The sequence below is a fragment of the Canis aureus genome, chromosome 21, assembly GCF_053574225.1.
Source record: "Canis aureus isolate CA01 chromosome 21, VMU_Caureus_v.1.0, whole genome shotgun sequence".
NCBI classification, from domain to species: Eukaryota; Metazoa; Chordata; class Mammalia; order Carnivora; family Canidae; genus Canis; species Canis aureus.
The window spans coordinates 103,682-118,641 of NC_135631.1; the positions used below are offsets into that span (position 1 = coordinate 103,682).

The window sequence follows — 14,960 nt, forward strand, 5'->3', positions numbered from 1 at the left end:
TAAAAAGTAACCACGGAAATTTATTTTATAAAATATTAATAGAATATAAAAACAAATGGGTTAGCCTGTACTGTGGAATGGTAAATGGACTGAACAAAATATTATGTTTCATTTTCTCTTATCTACACTCATCAAATTGTGCAAAATGCTGGCCTATGTTAGATGTTCCCATTTGTAAAAAAAAAAAAAAAAAAAAAAAAAAAAGACTTCACACTTTTCAATGCCCTTTCTTCTTTTCTTTTTGATAGCACAAAGCTTCATATATATAATTTGCTTATTTTTCTGTTAATGGTTTCTACACATCAGTGTAAAACTGTAATGATTTGATCTTTTTTAAAGGTGTACTGCTTTTTGAAAGAACTTTTAAAGAAAAATTTTCATTTGTTTATGAGGAAGCTGGCACAAGAAGTTTAGAAAGATTAGGCATGGAGATTTAAAGAGAGACCAGCTGGAATGTTGCAGTGAGAAGAGTTCGCTCTTCTATCCAGGTAGGAAGACGGGGAAAAAGAAATAAAGAAACAAAAGGCCTCCAAGGGGGAGGGGCCCCGCGAGGAGCCGGGCTGAGGCCGGGGCGAGTGTCCCCAGGACAGGAGAGGGCTGGCAGGATATATTCAGGGTCCTAAATGAAAAGAACATGCAACCAAGAATACTTTATCCAGCAAGGCTCTCATTCAAAATGGAAGGAGAGATAAAGAGCTTCCAAGACAGGCAGCAACTGAAAGAATATGTGACCTCCAAACCAGCTCTGCAAGAAATTTTAAGGGGGACTCTTAAAATTCCCCTTTAAGAAGAAGTTCAGTGCAAAAATCCACAAAAACAAGGACTGAACAGATATCATCATGACACTAAACTCATATCTTTCAATAGTAACTCTGAACGTGAATGGGCTTAATGACCCCATCAAAAGGCGCAGGGTTTCAGATTGGATAAAAAAGCAGGATCCATCTATTTGCTGTCTACAAGAGACTCATTTTAGACAGAAGGACACCTACAGCCTGAAAATAAAAGGTTGGAGAACCATTTACCATTCAAATGGTCCTCAAAAGAAAGCAGGGGTAGCCATCCTTATATCAGATAAAATAAAATTTACCCCGAAGACTGTAGTGAGAGATGAAGAGGGACACTATCTCATACTTAAAGGATCTATCCAACAAGAGGACTTAACAATCCTCAATATATATGCCCCGAATGTGGGAGCTGCCAAATATTTAAACCAATTAATAACCAAAGTGAAGAAATACTTAGATAATAATACACTTCTACTTGGTGACTTCAATCTAGCTCTTTCTACCCTCGATAGGTCTTCTAAGCACAACATCTCCAAAGAAACGAGAGCTTTAAATGATACACTGGACCAGATGGATTTCACAGATATCTACAGAACTTTGCATCCAAACTCAACTGAATACACATTCTTTTCAAGTGCACATGGAACTTTCTCCAGAATAGACCACATACTGGGTCACAAATCGGGTCTGAACCGATACCAAAAGATTAGGATCGTCCCCTGCATATTCTCAGACCATAATGCTTTGAAATTAGAACTAAATCACAACAAGAAGTTTGGAAGTACCTCAAACACGTGGAGGTTAAGGACCATCCTGCTAAAAGATGAAAGGGTCAACCAGGAAATTAAGGAAGAATTAAAAAGATTCATGGAAACTAATGAGAATGAAGATACAACCGTTCAAAATCTTTGGGATGGAGCAAAAGCAGTCCTAAGGGGGAAATACATCGCAATACAAGCATCCATTCAAAAACTGGAAAGAACTCAAATACAAAAGCTAACCTTACCCATAAAGGAGCTAGAGAAAAAACAGCAGATAGATCCTACACCCAACAGAAGAAGAGAGTTAATTAAAATTCGAGCAGAACTCAATGAAATTGAGACCAGAAGAACTGTGGAACAGATCAACAGAACCAGGAGTTGGTTCTTTGAGAGAATTAATAAGATAGATAAGATAAATCATTAGCCAACCTTATTAAAAAGAAGAGAGAGGAGACTCAAATTAATAAAATCATGAATGAGAAAGGAGAGATCACTCCCAACACCAAGGAAATACAAACGATTTTAAAAACATATTATGAACAGCTATACGCCAATAAATTAGGCAATCTAGAAGAAATAGACGCATTCCTGGAAAGCCACAAACTACCAAAACTGGAACAGGAAGAAATAAAAAACCTGAAAAGGCCAATAACCAGGGAAATTGAAGCAGTCATCAAAAACCTCCCAAGACACAAAAGTCCAGGGCCAGATGGCTTCCCAGGGTAATTCTATCAAACGTTTAAAGAAGAAATCATACCTATTCTACTAAAGCTGTTTGGAAAGATAGAAAGAGATGGAGTACTTCCAAATTCGTTCTATGAGGCCAGCATCACCTTAATTCCAAAACCAGACAAAGACCCCACCAAAAAGGAGAATTATAGACAAATATCCCTGATGAACATGGATGCAAAAATTCTCAACAAGATACTAGCCAATAGGATCCAACAGCACATTAAGAAAATTATTCACCATGACCAAGTAGGATTTATCCCCAGGACTCAAGACTGGTTCAACATTCATAAAACATTCAATGTGATTCATCACATCAGCAAGAGAAAAACCAAGAACCATAAGATCCTCTCATTAGATGCAGAGAAAGCATTTGACAAAATACAGCATCCATTCCTGATCAAAACTCTTCAGAGTGTAGGGATAGAGGGAACTTTCCTAGACATCTTAAAAGCCATCTATGAAAAGCCCACAGCAAATATCATTCTCAAAGGGGAAGCACTGGGAACCTCTCCCCTAAGATCAGGAACAAGACAGGGATGTCCACTCTCACCACTGCTATTCAACATAGTACTAGAAGTCCTAGCCTCAGCAATCAGGCAACAAAAAGAAATAAAAGGCACTCAAATTGGCAAAGAAGAAGTCAAACTCTCCCTCTTTGCCGATGACATGATACTCTACATAGAAAACACAAAAGCCTCCACCCCAAGATTGCTAGAACTCATACAGCAATTTGGTAGCGTGGCAGGATACAAAATCAATGTCCAGAAATCAATGGCATTTCTATATACTAACAATGAAACTGAAGAAAGAGAAATTAAGGAGTCAATCCCATTTACAATTGCACCCAAAAGCATAAGATACCTAGGCATAAACCTCACCAAAGAGGTAAAGGATCTATACCCTAAAAACTATAGAACACTTCTGAAAGAAATTGAGGAAGACACAAAGAGATGGAAAAATATTCCATGCTCATGGATTGGCAGAATTAATATTGTGAAAATGTCAATGTTCCCCAGGGCAATTTACACGTTTAATGCAATCCCTATCAAAATACCATGGACTTTCTTCAGAGAGTTAGAACAAATTCTTTTAAGATTTGTGTGGAATCAGAAAAGACCCCGAATAGCCAGGGGAATTCTAAAAAAGAAAACCATATCTGGGGCATCACAATGCCAGATTTCAGGTTGTACTACAAAGCTGTGGTCATCAAGACAGTGTGGTACTGGCACAAAAACAGACACATAGATCAATGGAACAGAACAGAGAACCCAGAAGTGGACTCTGAACTTTATGGTCAACTAATATTCAATAAAGGAGGAAAGACTATCCATTGGAAGAAAGACAGTCTCTTCAATAAATGGTTCTGGGAAAATTGGACATCCACATGCAGAAGAATGAAACTAGACCATTCTCTTACACCATACACAAAGATAAACTCAAAATGGATGAAAGATCTAAATGTGAGATAAGATTCCATCAAAATCCTAGAGGAGAACACAGGCAACACCCTTTTTGAACTTGGCCACAGTAACTTCTTGCAAGATACATCCAGGAAGGCAAAAGAAACAAAAGCAAAAATGAACTATTGGGACTTCATCCAGATAAGAAGCTTTTGCACAGCAAAGGATACAGTCAACAAAACGAAAAGACAACCTACAGAATGGGAGAAGATATTTGCAAATGACCTATCAGATAAAGGGCTAGTTTCCCAGATCTGTAAAGAATTTATTAAACTCATCACCAAAGAAACAAACAATCCTATCATGAAATGGGCAAAAGACATGAAGAGAAATCTCACAGAGGAAGACATAGACATGGCCAACAAGCACATGTGAAAATATTCTGCATCACTTGCCATCAGGGAAATACAAATCAAAACCACAATGAGATACCACCTCACACCAGTGAGAATGGGGAAAATTAACAAGGCAGGAAACCACAAATGTTGGAGAGGATGTGGAGAAAATGGAACCCTCTTGCACTGTTGGTGGGAATGTGAACTGGTGCAGCCACTCTGGAAAACTGTGTGGAGGTTCCTCAAAGAGTTAAAAATAGACCTGCCCTATGACCCAGCAATTGCCCTGCTGGGGATTTACCCCAAAGACACAGATGCAACGAAACACCGGGACACCTGCACCCTGATGTTTCTAGCATCCTTGTCCACAGTAGCCAAACTGTGGAAGGAGTCTCGGTATCCATCGAAAGATGAATGGATAAAGAAGATGTGGTTTATGTATACAATGGAATATTACTCAGCCATTAGAAATGACAAATACCTGCCTTTTGCTTAGATGTGGATGGAACTGGAGGGTAATATGCTGAGTGAAATAAGTCAATCAGAGAAGGACAAACATTATATGGGCTCATTCATTTGGGGAATATAAATAATAGTGAAAGGGAATAGAGGGGAAGGGAGAAGAAATGGGTAGGAAATATCAGAAAGGGAGACAGAACAGGAGAGACTCATAACTCTGGGAAATGAACTAGGGGTGGTGGAAGGGGAGGAGGGTGGGGGTTGGGGGTGACTGGGTGGCGGGCACTGAGGGGGGCACTTGACGGGATGAGTACTAGGTGTTATTCTGTATGTTGGCAAATTGAACACCAATAAAAAATAAATTTATTAGAAAAAAATCCGAAGGTTGGAAAATTAAATTCATAGGAAGGAGAGAGAGAACAGATACAAATCAAATTGGTGGTTGTTTCCTTTTTAGGTGTTTGCAAGGGCACTGAATAAATAGCAAGGGATCTCATTAAAACAAGAAGTGTTTGCACACCTACTTGTCTAGGAATAATAGTAATTCAAAAACTTGATTAAGTGTTTTCCATTGGAGTCAGAGGCAGCACCACAAATTCTCTAAACTTATTGCGGCAATAATTTCTTAATACATACCCATATCAAAACATTATGTTGCACACCTTAAACTGACACAATGTTATGTGTCACTTATATCTTAATAAAACTGAAAAAAAACCCAGATTGCTACATAAAATAAATAATTTAAAGAGCTCTTATATAAGAGTCATAAGACTGAGAAGTCATGGCTACTATTGTATACATCTACACAACTGCACAAAACGTACTCACAAGTTAATTTAATTATCACAAGAACAGTATTCTGTCTCACCCTGTTTCCTGAACACTCTCTTCAAATTAGAGGTGAAGAAACCAAGGACTGGAGAAGTCAAATTCTTAGCCAATGCATTACAGCCAAACAGCTAAATCAAAATTTAACATATGATGACCTCAAACCCATAAATATTCACCTTGGAACAATGCCTCCCTCTCTGAAATATTGGTTCTGTCATTAACAAGCTCCATGACATCAGACAAAATTATTAATTTCTCTGGATCTTAGTTTCCTTCTGTGTAAAATTCTCTGAAGACAGGAATTCCAAGTTCTTTTTTGTTTTATATAAATAATCCATCATTTCTCTGTTAAAAGCATATCATAAAGTCAGAAATAAGGCACATGATTGTACCGTGAAGTCTTTTGTTTTTTAAAGATTTTATTTATTTATTCACGAGAGACACCGAGAGAGAGAAAGAAAGGCAGAGACACAGGCAGAGGGAGAAACAGGCTCCATGCAGGGAGCCCAACGTGGGACTCGATCTGGGGTCTCCAAGATCATGCCCTGGACCAAAGGCAGGTGCTAAACCGCTGAGCCACCCAGACTGCCCACCGTGAAGTCTTTTTAACATAAGTGGTTATTTCCCTCAGAAAAATAAATACCACTTGGAAAATCAATAAATAAGTAATCATTAAATTAATACTTATTGAGGGCTGACTGTGTATCAGAACGATGCCTGTGATTGACATGGAGAATGCAGCAATAAAAAATAAGATTGCTGCCTTCACAGAGCTCAGAGACAACTGGAGGATATAGGCAAGACAAGGATGAATTACAGCATCATGTGTTAGGGCAAGAAACTGCACATGAAAACAGAGCGTGTAATAGAGACCTGGAAGTCAGAACAGATCCCCTGCAAACCAGTGTGGGAATACACCTTCAAGGACTTGAGATTAAATAAACAGACAAACAAGGAAGAGAAGGATGTTTTATACAGAGAGAGCTGCAGATAAACAAATATGAATAAACTAATATCCAGAGCTAATGTGCATATTTAACCATTCAACTTTCCAAAGGTACTCGTAATCGCCATTTAAACCACAAGACCTGATACAGCAAAAGTCATCTGAAATAAATCCAATTCTACATTCGCACAAAATAATTTTCATAGAGGTTAAGTGGCATGACAAAGGCAATCCAGTTGTGCCTGATTCCATCATTAGAAACCTGTGTTTTTTACTTCTAAGCATTGCCACTTTCCCACACATATTTTTCCTTGAAGATCACTAAACACAAGAATGATCCTAGTGCAGAAACACATTTAGGGACACTGGACTACTGAAATAATTACTACTGAGTAATTCAAGAGAAGATACATAAATATAAACTCGGCTGAAGAACCAGATATGAACCTGCTCTAAAGCCATTTGGGAAGCTTCCCTTATTCTATGTTATACCCACATACTAAGGCATCTCAAAGAAGACAATCAAGCCATCAAGAGCACTAAACTGTAAGAGTACAATGAGATTCGTTTTACATGAGCAAAAGCGTAATTTTACTTGTGGCTTTGAAATAAATGGTAATTTATGTATTTATATATTTTAATAAGGTATTACCATCCTACAATTTTTAAACCAAAAAGATAAAACAAATGTGAGTCTTCATTACTGACTTTTACATCCTAAGGAAGGATGATCAATAATTCTTTTGAAAGTCCATCACCTGACATTCACTTCTTAATTGCATATCTGGTATAGTGAGAAAAAGCAAATGCCCTTAAGCATGCGGATTTTATATTTAACAAGTGTTTCTCCAGACTTGGCTGGCTTTGAAAAAGGTACAGACCTATAAGTAACATTCTCAATGACAACCAAAATAAAAAAAACAATACTCTAGAGATTAAAGTCCCAAAGAGAACCCTCAAATCACCCAAGAACCTCTTTCTTCCAGGGGAGTCCTGGGTGTAGTCTGGCCTGCCATGAAAGACCCTAGTTTCTCATGGCCTCACCATTACCCCCCAGCCAGGGCAGGAGGCCAGTTTCCTTCACAAGGTGTAAAGCTTAGGATTCTCTAGCATTCCCTTGAGAAATTGATTGTGGTCACCACAAATTTCTACAGGCAGCTGACAGAGGATATAGAATTCCTACCACTAAAAACAGAAATCATAACTCACACTTCGGCTTCTGTATTCACATGTCACTAAAAATACCAAACATTTTATTTTTAACCAATGACTATATTCTATGTATATGTACATGGGTCTGAATCTATATGCAACACTCAGTGCATAACTAACTTAAGTCCATAACCAATCAACCAAAAATATTTTCAAGGTATAAACTTAAAGTACAACTTGAAAGAGGCCACTTACATTTAACTTATATCCACCTGTCATCTCTGCAGCTGTTCCAGCTCCTACTTCCACAGTGACCAAGGGTGGGCATGGCTGCTTTTCCCTGGTTTTCCCAAAATTTCTCCCAAAAATATGTGCACACAGCAGACTTTTCCGAAGTTTGGTACTTTTATGCCAGAGAATGTTAATAACTTAAAACCAGATTTTAGACAGCTGTGCTTTCTAAAGACTGTGGTTATCCTGCCATGAGAAAGTGTTCACCTCTTAACTGGTAAACACTTTTTGTTTTTAAAGGTTCCAGGGTCCCGCTGTGATGCACGGCTCCCTTCTCCAACTCTGATTTCTAGTAACATCTTACACCAAGCATTTTCTCTAACAACTTGTTTCATCTTAGTAGTATAGAGCATATCCTGGTGTCTCTCCTATCCTAAACCAAAGTAGACTATATAGGTATTTTTCTGGAGGAGAAGTTCTTTTTCCAAAAGGAACTCTATGCCAGCTGTTTTTTTTTTTAAAGGTGAAAATTTTGTCCACTAAAGTAACACACTATTTTAATTAATTTTTAAAAATTATTATGAATGGTGACATTAGCAAGGCAGGTAAAGAAAGACCTAAGATGCGGTATGTCAGTTCTATGAAATTCCTCATTTCACACTTGCTCAACAAACTTTTATTGAGTGCCTGCTCTGTACAATGTGCTACTGTGGATGAACAGCAATAAGCCAAACAGATGTGGATTCTGGAGATTACAACCCCAAAGGAGTGATGGATCATTTTTTTAAAGGTATTCATACACAAACTTGTGGGAGGTGTATGAAGAAAATAACTGAACACAATGGTAGTGAGTAGTAAGGGAGACCTTCTTGGAGAGGATGGTCAGGAAAACTGTCTGTAAGGAGGTGACATCTGGGCCAATTACCCTGGAATGGGAAGATGGTGGCCACCCAGCATTGGTGAACAAGGACTCATGTTCAGAGTCTTGCTAGGAGGACAAGAAAGGAATCAAGTGTGACTGTCCAGCACCACTCCTAAACATATAGGCACAAATCTTTTTCCTCGTCTGAGTCTACTCCTTATAACATGGAGCAGCGGTCCTGGTATGGAGAAAATGTGATCAACCAACTCCTACAGTTCTATGGGCCACCTGCTAAGAAGCAGCAGCAGGAGCTTCTTTTAAGAGGAAGTTTTAAATGCTGTGTAGTGGTAACACTGTAGAAAACATCTTTCAAGCCCTTTGGACATGTCAGGGAACTGTAAATAATGATCCATCTGTAACTCATTTGTTGCTTCTTCAAAGAGTAGACAAGTGACAAACTTGACAGATGGCTAGTTTTGGGTTTGGTCTGGTTTGGTTTGGTTTGGTTTGGTTTCTAAATCTTGCTTATTAGTAACAGAGTCACCAAAACGCTTTGCTTAGGCAGGGGTCTGTGGCAATTATTTGATGAAATGCAGCAACCGACTTTGAGATAAGAATCAAAACCACTACATAAAAGCCTTCAGAAAAACACATATGGATATGATAGCTGATATTTTTCCAAAACACATGATATTGTTTATTCATGAGTTAGTGTAGTTCTGGCTGGATTTAAAGAAGTTCAAAGCTATTTCCCTTTCTGTCCCAATGCATGGATAACTTCTATAAAGAACACCACCCGGGGCATCTGTGCCTTATAACCTACCTCTTTGGCACCACAAGTGAAGACAGAAATAGATACACAGAGCAATTTTTTTTCAAGAACAATTTAACTTTTCTTTTTCAATTAGGGACACTTATCTGTAGTTTCACCAATGTATCCTCACACAAATGAACAGGGAAAAGTAAATAAAACCATAATGGCAATTATTGCTATGTAAATCATGATGGTGATTCACTTAAAGTGTAGAGTCCCCCAAGCCTAAAATACTTCAGAGTATAAGGCTTTTTTTTTTTTTGTAAAATCAAAGTACTACTTTATTAAGTGAGTTATTTTACACAATATGACCATCAATATAATTACAATTGTGAAAAAATTTTTATAACAAGGATGGACTGATTTTCAGATTTCCAAATCAGAATCAACTGTACACTTACGCAGAATTGTCTTTGCATGAAGCCCAAAAGGGAACAACAGCATAAAAATGAGTGTTTCTGTAGCCCCTTTATTTTTGCTGATCAACAGTTTGTTAGAAAAGCAGCTACAGGTTTGTTACCTAGGGTCTGAGACAGTAGAAGAGTCAAAGGTGGGCAACCCCAATGGCTCAGCAGTTTAGCGCCTGCATTCAGCCCAGGGCAGGATCCTAGAGACTGGGGATCGAGTCCCTGCTTCTCCCTCTGCCTCTGTCTCTGCCTCTCGATCTCTCTGTGTCTGTCATGAATAAATAAATAAAATCTTACAAAACAAGAGTCAAAGGTGTCATGAAATCACCTGTAAACAACTTTATGCCTGAACATCAGCCAATTCTGGAGGAAGTAGAATCTTAGGATGCTTGCTTTCAAAGTGCTGCTTGAAGGTCTTCGAGTCTGGCATTTGTGTCCTACAAACAGTGCAGATTATATATATATATATATATATATATATATATATATATATATATATATATATAAAGATTTAAAAAAAAATAAAGATTTTATTTATTTATTCATGAGAGACACACACACACACAGAGGCAGAGACACAGGCAGAAGGTGAAGCAGGCTCCATGCAGAGAGCCCAACATGGGACTCAATCTTGGGTCTCCAGGATCACGCCCTGGGCCAAAGACAGTGCCAAAATGCTGAGCCACCCAGGCTGCCCAAGGCTTACTTTGAATGTGAGCTGGATAAACATATATTTATTTGAAAAGCAAATCAAGGGGCTCCTGGGTGGCTCAGCTGGCTAAGTGTCTCAGTCTTGGCTTCGGCTCAGGTCATGATCTCGCGGTCATGAGATCATGAGATTGAGCCCCATGTCCTGCTCTGTACTCAGTGCAGAATCAGCTTCAGATTTTCTCTCCTTGTCCCTCTCTCAAATAAACAAACAAACAAATAAATCCTTAAATTAAAAAAAAGTAAAGCAAATCAAATTCCATGGTTTTCTCTACTTGTCCTTATCTGTAAAGACATGTAGACTTGACACATGAGAAATAGAGCCTTTCTTTTTTTTTTAATAGAGCTTTTCCATAAATGAGCATGTCTATTCACAAATGAGATACTTCCAGCTCTTACCTTCCACCCTGTTTATTGATATTATTATTATCATGTATAATAAAGATATCTGTCTATGGCTTGGTTTGAAAAGGGCTTGCACACTGTCCATCAGCAATAAAAAACCCATGACCATACTCATGTGGTAATTAAGTCTACAGCCTATCAGCTCATATGAAACAGGCTGAGGCTGTTCTGGTTGGTGGAAGGGAGGAACATAAGACCCTCAGAGGACATCACTAAAATTCCTTCACCCCAGAAATATACACCTCAGTTGGGCAGGCCCTGGTGCGAATAGGAGGTAAGGAATTGTCAGAGAGTACCACTTATTCATGGGAAAGGGAGCCAAACTAGAGCTGAAACCCTAGGCAGACTGAACCATACAGAGCTCAGTACAGTGGGGAGCAGCATTCAGCTCTTGCATAAAACCACAGTCTGTGTTATAGCTCTTGACTGCATTGTGCTTAAACAGACACTGTCCTACAACCCTGGGGGTTAGGAAGACACGGCTGGGTAGGGGTGAGGGGAGAGAGACACCAGCATAGGCCCTAGTAGGAGTATATATCAGATTCAGGGAATGCAACACTGAATATAAGGAACTATTCTATCCTCAGCTCTAGAGCTAGCTCCCTTGCTATGTGATTTTGAAAAATGAAATCCCACCTCTCAGTCTACATTCCTAAGTCTGCAAATGGGGCATAAAAGTAATGCCCATCTTTGGATGTTATTTGTTTTTTCTTTTTTTTAATTAAATAAGTTAGTGCCCATAAAGTCACTCTTTTGAACACTGCACTGAAAAAAAACTGGCCACTATTTAGTAAATCCTTGGCAACCCAAGGACTGGTACCCAAACATACAGCAGAGGAGTTTACATATGTAACTTCTAATTTAATCCTCACAAATATCTTAGCAGGTTTAGCCACTTAGCCACTTAGTAATCAAGAAACTGAGGCATAAAGAGGTTAAGTTAACTTAGTCAGATACATACAATAAACCATCTGTCTGACCCCTCAGTTCTCCTATTCTTAACCACTATAATGTAAAACTCCATAGAGCTAAATCTCAAAGATGCTCATTATTAGCATGTCAGTAGACAATATTCTCATGTATTTGCTTTCATTCAGTGAAACAATAAACTACATTGTTTATAAGAATAGTTTTTAAAAAAAATGAGGTCCAAAGCTGTTTTTCTTTCAAGTAGGGAAAACATTTTTTTTTCTGAAAACACTGTTTATCTAAAGGTTATTCATCATCAACAAACACTACTTCATTGTAACATCATAACAAACCTACAATTTTGTAGGAGAGAAGTATGGGTTTTAGAGATGTTAAGTGATATCAAGTAAATAGTAATACTAGTAATCATTTACTGACATTCTACATTTAGCATGTCTTCTGGTGCTTTAGGCTATATCTAATCTCCATGATAAGACAAGGCAGTGTCACCCTCACTTTCATAAATGCAGAAAGTCAGGAAATATTTGCCAAGGGCTCAAACCCTTAAATGATGAAGGTAGGTTCAAGTTCAGGTCTTTCTCACTCTTCAAGCTTTGCTTTTTCTAGTTCAGCAAGCACTGTCATAAATAGATACCTCCTTACTCTTTCTTATGCTCTTCCTTTCCCTGACTCAAGTATCTCCCAAATTCAAGCCTTTATCATGCTTCACTGAAGCATTAAAAATGCCTCGATTTGTTTCTTTCAAAAGCACCCTCCACACTGCCACCAGAATTATATAAGTAACAGCAGCACAAATCTGACTGTGACTGCTATTCTCAACATACTTTAACAAGTCCCTTCAAGCGCATTCCAAAGCCCAAGACTTCATTTGGCCTATGAAGTCCTCTGTAGCTGACTCCACATCTCATATTTTACTTTCAAGTAATACAAAATGCCCAGAGTTCCCCAAGCATACCCTGCTGTTCATTTAGCACTGCCTTTATACTCTCTGTGGTTGAGTAACCACCTTATGACCTTTCAGTCACCAACTTTTCCCCATCCCCCAAAACTGCCACACATGTTTACCTCTTAAGAATCACCCCAGACGATGTAAGCTGGTATAACCACTCTAGAAGACAGTGTGGAGGTTCTTCAGAAAGTTGAAAATAGAGCTACCCTATGACCCAGCAATTGCACTACTAGGGATTTACCCCAAAGATACAAATGTCATGATTCAAATGGGTACTTGCACCCCAATGTTTGTAGTAACAATGTCCACAATAGCCAAACTATGGAAAGAGCCCAGATGTCCATCAACAGATGAATGGATAAAGAAGATGTAATACACACACACACACACATAATGGACTACTACTCAGCCCTCAAAAAAAATCAAATCTTGCCATTTGTAATGACATGGATAAAACTAGAGGATATTATGCTAAGTGAAATAAGTCGATCAGAGAAAGACAATTACCAGACGATCTCACCCATATGTGGAATTTAATAAGAAACAGAACAGAGGATCATAGGAGAAAAGAGGAAAAAATTTAAAAAGATGAAATCAGAGAGGGAGACAAATCATAAGAAACTCATAATCATAGGAAACAACCTGAGGGTCCCTGGAGGGGAAGGAAGTGGGCAGATGGCGTAACTGGGTGATGATTAAGGATGGCATGTGACGTAATGAGCACTGGGTATTATAGAAGGCTGATAAAACACTGACCTCTACTTCTGCAACTAATAATACATTATGCGTTAATGGATATTTTAAAATTTTAAAGTAAAAAAATAAAATAAAAAGAACCATCCCAGACATCTCTAGAAATAGCTGCCCACCCTTTATTCCTCAAACTGAAAAAGAAAGATCTCTGTCAAACTCCTAGGCTCTGCACATACCTCTCACACATTATTTTGAAATGTTCTATGTATGTCTGTATTTTTCTAAAACTATAGTTTATTTAGCTTTGTTTTTCGGTACTTGGTAAGACTAGAAATTTAGCAAAGAATTTGTTGAAATACACTTAACTGGCTTGCCCAAGTATAACATCTGAGAAACAGAAGGAGGAGGATTTTAACTTCAGGTCTTTTAAGGCTAGGCCCAGTGCTCTGTTATATCCAGAAAATAAACACATCTATCCTGTAGCGAATTATGTTGCATAGACACAATTTTGAAACAGAGGTTGGAGCAGAACTAGATCAAGTGCCTAACACATGCCTGAAATTATTGTCATCTTGGAAGCAAATGACAAAATAATAAATTTAGGCTACTTCTAAACTATTGGTATCAATATGTGACAAATCTGTACCAATTTCTAACATGGATCAGTGTATTTATGAAGTGTCTATAATATAGCAGGAAAAGTTTGCATCTAAATGAAATATATTTATGCCAACAATGACCTTTAGTAATTGCATAATTACTGCATTGCCTGGTACTATTTGCAGACATTCGGTTATTAAATACAGATTCAGGAGCAAGGGAAGAAATCACAATTTTTCTAGATAGGCTCTCAATCTAGAAGTAATTAAAGACTTACTTAAGAGACAGAACATGAAAGACCCTTCACAAACCAACAGTTAAGCCTACATTAAATTAAAATTACATTTTACCTTAGAATTACGAAAAAGAAATACTTTACTGCCTGCAAGGTAAATCATTTTAAATAAGCTCCTTCAGTCTGACACAGTCTCCCTGCTGGATTTCAAATTAAAATAGTTTACCCTATTAGGGGAAATGCCTCACTTTCCTTTACGGATTTCCCCCTTTAGTCTTTCTTTTAAACGTGAGTGCCTCTTGAATACTGCCCTTGGCTCTTCTTTCTTATGTACTCCCTGGGGATTTCATTAAAGAACTCCATTTTAACTACCATTCAGAACTAGATTACTCCATTCCTACAACTCATCCAGTGAGGCCACTGTGAGGCTCAGGGGGGGTTGTTTACCCCGTGAGGCCCCAGGAGGAACAGCCCACTTGGCGGGGCCAGCTCTGGAGCCCAGGATTCAGCTCCCGCAGTCACCATGGAGCTCTCCGTCTGCAGGGCCTGGAGGCTCCGGGGCGGGGCCGCTGCTCTGCTCAGCTGGGGCAGGAGCGTCCTTGCTGTCCTGGGCCCTCCTGGGCCCTTGCTGTCCTTCTCCATCTGGGTTCTGGGGGAGG

At 38.6% G+C, this 14,960-nt stretch overlaps 1 long non-coding RNA gene across 4 annotated transcripts in view; it reads right to left on the bottom strand.

Moving 5' to 3' along the window:
- Positions 1 to 14,960, bottom strand: part of LOC144292092 (uncharacterized) — a 77,665-nt gene that overhangs the window by 33,532 nt on the left and 29,173 nt on the right. For 3 of the 4 annotated variants that reach the window (XR_013359607.1, XR_013359608.1, XR_013359605.1), the window contains exon 2: positions 10,110 to 10,218. This is a non-coding gene — a long non-coding RNA (uncharacterized LOC144292092). Of the gene's footprint in view, positions 1 to 5,545; positions 5,715 to 10,109; positions 10,219 to 14,960 lie in introns of all 4 variants that reach the window. The other variant, XR_013359606.1, reaches the window with a different exon arrangement.